We start from the raw sequence: 6,000 nt of genomic DNA on the forward strand, positions 1-6,000 counted from the left end.
GCACCTCACTTTTCAATGTGGGGGAATAATTCCTATTTGGTTTGCTTTTCCGCCCGCTAAAGGGAACCTGGGCCAGGGTATGGAAAGAGTAAGAAGTGTAAGATCAGCCTGGAGCATCTGGTTGTGTTGGAAGGTAAGGAAGGCTCTCAGAATGAAGGAGACAGGTGAGAAAACACAGGAGCCGGCTTGAAAGCTCCCTAGTGGCCAAATCTGGGCCAATGTGAACATGGCAATGAATCGTGAAAGGAATGAATTATAACCCATGGAATTAAAAAAGAATTCTTAGGTCCATGCTTATACTACGAAAAGAAAACGGGTTATAGGAAGTGGCAGTGTGTCTGTAACGTTGTAAACCTCTCCCAAGTGTTTTCATAGAGGAGAACTCTCACTTGATCCCATCCTCATTTTTCAGATGGAGAAACTGAAACCCAGAAAGATGTCACAATGTTTCTAAGATTGTTCAGTGATCTAGTCAGTGATAAATCCAGGACCAGACGCCACATCTTTTGATGTCAGTCCAGCACTCATGACTGCCCCAGGCTGGGTGGAGGTGACAACCACGAGTGACCTCCACCCGCCCAGTGCTCTGTCTTCTCCCCTGAGTCAGTCCTGCTCTTTACTCTCCTGGCTGTAATGCCCTTGGAGCAACCCTCAGGGGATCCACAACTCTCCCACCTCTCAGCCCCCACGTCCAAAACTTACTCAGCATCCGCCTGTCACCTCCACCTTAATAAATAAGAATCTCTTTTCAGCTTCTTTGTCTTTCTCACCTCGGGGGCCACCTCCCGTAACCACACTGTCAATTACACCTCATGTCTAGCAAGGCCAGAGCTAATGAAAAGCAATAGAGAATTCACTGCCTTTTAATGAGGGAAACATGGCTTTTTACAGGGAACAATTTATTGGGCCAATTCCCCCCGTCCATCACCCAGGGGAGTGGCTGCCTTTTTGTACCCTGTGTTTGTTACTGTGTCAGGCACTGCGTAAAATTGCCAGCCGAGCACCGAGGTGAAGGCTCTGACTCAATTTATAGGGTGACATCTCTAATCTGCCTCCTTGGATCAGTAAGTGATCCTGGCAATGAGATGCATAGAAATTAATTACTCCTCCCCTCCCGCTCCCTGCCAGCCAGGCGTGGGGCATCCTCCCTGGCCAGAACAGCTGGGCGACAGGCCACTGACCTTCATCATCCCTAGCTGTTTATCCTGCAGGAGTACGCAGGGGAGACAGAGGATCACACTGCCAGAAAAGACAAGGGAAAAAGACACAAAAGGAGGGCATTGTGCGCTGTGAAGCCCTGTTGGCCGCCGTCAAAAGCAAATACCAGGTCCATTACCATTCCAAGGAAGAGCGGGAGGCAGGGAATGCAGGAAGAGCATCCCAGGCTGAGATTCAGGAGATGTCTCATTCTGCCACTCATTTTCTCTCTGACCTTGGGCATGACATTTCATCTCCAAAGTAAAGTGTTTCAAATGGCATGATTGCTCTGATGTTCTGCAACAATGGGAAGTCCTCTCCCTGTTATCCTCCTGACCTTCTCTGAACAATGTATTAGGCTCCTCTCAGTCATGGGGTTTTAGGCTTGGTTGAGCTGTGTGACCTTGGGCACGTCCCTTTACTTCTCTTCACGCTAAAGAGTCATGTGGTTCATGATCTATCTACTTCCAAAATGGCTTTGTGAGTCAAGTGAAATAAAGTTGCTTTAAAATATAAAATCATATAATTTAAATTCCAGACCTAGGGTTAGCTTGGCGGAATAAGGAGAGATGGTCATTTTGAGGAGCATTAAGAGTATCTGCCTTAAAGTATCGTCCACACTTTTTATCGTATCTGAAATTCTGCCATTACAGATTCATCTCTTTGAGTCTTCAGGTATAACATGAACATTAAGTTAGTTTTTATTCATGTTCACTCACTCTGTCCCAAGTACCGTATTAGATGACCATAATACTTACATGGTCATCTGCAAAGCAAATCTGCAAAGTAAATATCATTGCCATTTTATGAAATGAAATGGAGGCTCCAAGAGAGAAATAAGCTGGCCTAAACCACTCTGTAAATTATGAGGGTAGAATATTTTCAGAAATGAACTTTACTGAGGTATAATTTGGAAACAATAAAATGCACACATTTTAAGTGTCTGTGTGATGAGTTTTGACCAATGTGTAGAGCCACATAAATACTATCATAATCAAGATACGGAACATTTCCATGACTCTATAAGGTTACCTTCCAATCAATTCCCACTCCATTTCCAGGCAAACACTAATCTGCATTTTTCACCATTAGTTAGATTTTTCTTATCATTTTGCAAAAGTGAAACCATTCTCTATATACCCTTTTGTATCTGGCTTTTTTCAATCAGCATGTTTTAAAAATTTTATTCATGTTTTTGCATGTATCACTTGGTCGTTCTTTTTATTGTTGAATATTTGTTTATCCATCCTGTTGGTGGACATTTACATTTTTCCCAATTTAGGGCAATTATGAAAATAGCTATTTTGAACACTGTATACAGGTTTTCAGGTGGAAATATGTAGTTTTTTTCATAGTTTTCTTAGGATTTTCTAAGTACCTGGCTATGTTCTCTGCAAATAAAGATACTTTTACTTATTTTTTTTGTAATCTATAAACCTTTTACTTCTTTTTCTTACTTTATTCCACTAGCTAAGAACCCCAATACAATGTTAAATAGAGGTGATGAAAATGGATGTACTTGTAATATTTCCAATATTATTATTAATAGGAGAAAAGTATTCAATATTTCACTATTAATGATGATGTTAACTATAAATTTTTCATAGGTACTCTTTAGCAGATTAAGGAATTTTTTATTTCTAGTTTGTGGGGAGTTGGTCGTTTTTTATCATGAATTGGTATTGAATTTCGTCAAAAGTATTTTCTGTATCTGTTTAGATAAGCATATGACATTTCTTTTTTTATGCTGTTAATATGATAAACTATACTAACTGATTTTCGAATGTTAAACCAGCCTTACATTTCTAGTATAAATCCCACTGGCCATAGTGTATTACCCTTTCTTTAAGTTGTTGCATCCAATTTATTAATAATTTGTTAAGGATTTTTATGACTATATTTATGCGGGATAGCCTACAGTTCTCTTGTAATGTCTGGTTTTGGTGTCAAGGTAATGCTGTCCTCATAAAATGATTTGGGAAGCAATTTTTTCTCCTTATTATCTGAATGAGTTTTTGGAGGATTGGTATTATTTCCTCCTAATATTTTTTGTGAGAAACTTATTATTACTGTTATTATTATTACCAATCCAATCTCTTTAATAAATATAAGACTTTTTAGATGTTCTATTTATTCTTGGTCAATATTTGTCACGTGTGTCTTTCAAACAATTTGCCCATTTCATCTAAGTTGTTGAATTTATTGCCATTAAGCTACTCTTAACATTTTATTATTGTATTGATGTCTATAATATTGGAGCCAGGATTTTAACACATTTTGCCTGACTCTAAAGTTTATGCTCTTTCTCCTGTGCAATCCTATCTTGTAATGAAATTCATTCTCTCTGGGACAGGTCATATGTGAAATCCTCAGGAAGAAATACCTTAACAGCAACTGAAAGCCAGGTAAGAGCCAGGTTTGAACCCAGACAGAGAGGCCCGGCAATTAAGTTGAGGATACTCAGGAAAGACAGGAGGAAGGAAGCAGAAACAGTGTGTTTCTTTAAAGTAACTGAGGCACAGACTTGGACCACATAAGCATACCAGGGTCTCCTATGCTACAAAGGGTGGGTCTGTGGGTGTTTGGGGGTGGAGAGGACAGAGAAAAAAGCGATGCTGCTTCATCGAACGTATGCCCAATGTTTTGAGTTGGGCTTGCTGGTGACAACATGTCCAGATGATGGCTGGATGTCTTTCAGTTTTCTCTACTTATTACACTATGACACTATCAGTTTTACAGTATGTGTTGATAGCACGTAACTTGAACTCAGCACAAATGCATAATTGACTTACCCAGAAGCCATTCTCTTTCTTTCAAGCTGGCAGAACTTGCCTTCCTCCACAGAGGTTAAAGATGCCAGCTATTTGCTTTTCTAGCTTTCTTGCCAGTGAGGAGCGGCCTCGTGACCAGTTTGAGTATAAAGAAAAGGCTAAGGGAAGCGCTTCCCCTTTTCCTTCTGGTGAGCACTCTCACTGCCCCACCTGGCTTCTTCCCCTTTAACTTGACCAAAAGGAAAACGTGAATTAAAATTTTTCTCCTGAAAACTTCAGAACCTCATAAGAATAAATCCACGGTCCTGGTCCAAAGACCTCAGGATGAGAACCCTTCTCTAGAAGTGCAGATTTTGAAAGTAAAAATTCTGTCAGATTGTGGGACATTCATAACATCCCTCTGTTATTTATATTGTCTCTTGGCACTTTCTCCAGAGCAATTGGCAGCACAACCCTTAAGCCACAGGAGACTTGACTCTTGCAGCAGGACGGTGAGAAAGAAAAACGACGTTCTCTTGCAAAGGCTGCCTTCTCAAGACTGGGGGACCGAGGAGGAGTGAGAAGAAAGGAAAGTACGGCTCCTACATAGAGAAGGAAACCCAAACAGCCAGGAAACCTATGAAAAGAAGGCCAGTTTCTCTAGTCATCAGACCACTCAGAAATGCTGGAAATGCAAAGCAGAACCACAGTATAATATTATTTGACATTTATTCATGGTATTATTACAAAAAGAAAGACGTGTGATCACACTAATGTTTGGGGAGGATGTGAAGCCATCCTGACTCATGCACTCCACGACTGAGAGGGTAAATAGCCAAAGCCACACTGGAGCGCAATCTGGCAATACTGAGGAAAGCTGAAGCTACGCAGATACTTACACCCAACAACCTCACTCTGGGTCTAAATTCTACAGACCCTATTGCCGATTGTGCGTGAGGGCAAACGTACAAGAAGCTTCACAGAAGCACTGCTTGTAACCGTGAATGATCAGAACTATTCTAGCAGTTCTAATGGGCGGGAACAAATTAATGCAATGTTGTGTAATTCATTCACGCGACAGAACACTACACAGCACCAACCATGGGCAAGCTTGGCGCTTCATGCTGTTGAATGAGGGAAGAGAGTCGCAGGAGACGAGGCGCAGCGTATCACCATTGATACGCGTTTAAAAGCCTGCAAAACCGGACTCTGTGCCCTCTGTGGGCACATCCACACATGCCTTAATAGTATCGAGCTTTTTATAGAAATTATGAAGCCAAGTTAAGGACAGTTCCTGGTTCTCTGGGGAAAGGAGGCAAATGGGACTGGAAAGGGATACACAGAGAACTGCCAGTGGATTTATCGTGTTTGATTTCTCAAGCAGGGTGGTGATAGATGGGCCTTCATGATCTCTATAACACTTTGTATGCCTGGAATTTTTTATTAATTTTTTTAAAGGAAAGAGAAGCAGAGGCACGAAGGAGATTCACCCGGGGAGAAGTCCTGAGGGCTTGACAGCAGAAAGGTCAGAGGCGACTGGGAGAGCCTCAGAATAAGAGCTCTGCGTTTGAATCCCAGCTCCCCTGCTCACCAACTGTGGTGTGATTTGAGGGGCAAGTTAATTAACCTCTCACGCACCTAATTTTCTCAGGTGCAAAATAAGAATTAATGATATTTACTCTTACGTCCATGTGGTCAGTTCAGTAATTAAAATATTTTAAGAACCTAGCACAATGCCTGGCACATTTTTAGGGAGATTACCCATTCTGGTTTATCTGGGACAATCTTGATTTACACCTGCTGTCTTAATAGGGCCTGTTTCAATTTCAAAGGTGTTCTGATTTGGAGGATAAATGGTAGTGTCTCCCTACATGTTGTAAGTACTCAATGTACTCTCTTCATGTTAGTCCCCTTTTTGGTTTCAGGTCCTTAGAAATAGGAAGCAATTGCCCCTCCCCTCTCTCTCAATATCCTTCTTACCCTATCTCTGTTCAGTGGAAGGTTCAGACATCCCTCCATTCTGTGACAGGACCAGAGTACCTGACCCATTAGA

General features: G+C 41.4%; 1 long non-coding RNA gene across 1 annotated transcript in view; it reads left to right on the plus strand.

Moving 5' to 3' along the window:
• Nucleotides 1–5,684, plus strand: part of LOC109440865 (uncharacterized) — an 85,824-nt gene extending 80,140 nt beyond the window's left edge. Inside the window, exons 5-6 of the long non-coding RNA XR_012498753.1 lie at nt 3,551–3,602; nt 4,404–5,684. This is a non-coding gene — a long non-coding RNA (uncharacterized LOC109440865). The remainder of the gene's footprint in view (nt 1–3,550; nt 3,603–4,403) is intronic.
• Nucleotides 5,685–6,000: the final 316 nt, after the last annotated feature.

This window comes from Rhinolophus sinicus, linkage group LG09, assembly GCF_036562045.2.
Source record: "Rhinolophus sinicus isolate RSC01 linkage group LG09, ASM3656204v1, whole genome shotgun sequence".
Classification (NCBI taxonomy): Eukaryota; Metazoa; Chordata; class Mammalia; order Chiroptera; family Rhinolophidae; genus Rhinolophus; species Rhinolophus sinicus.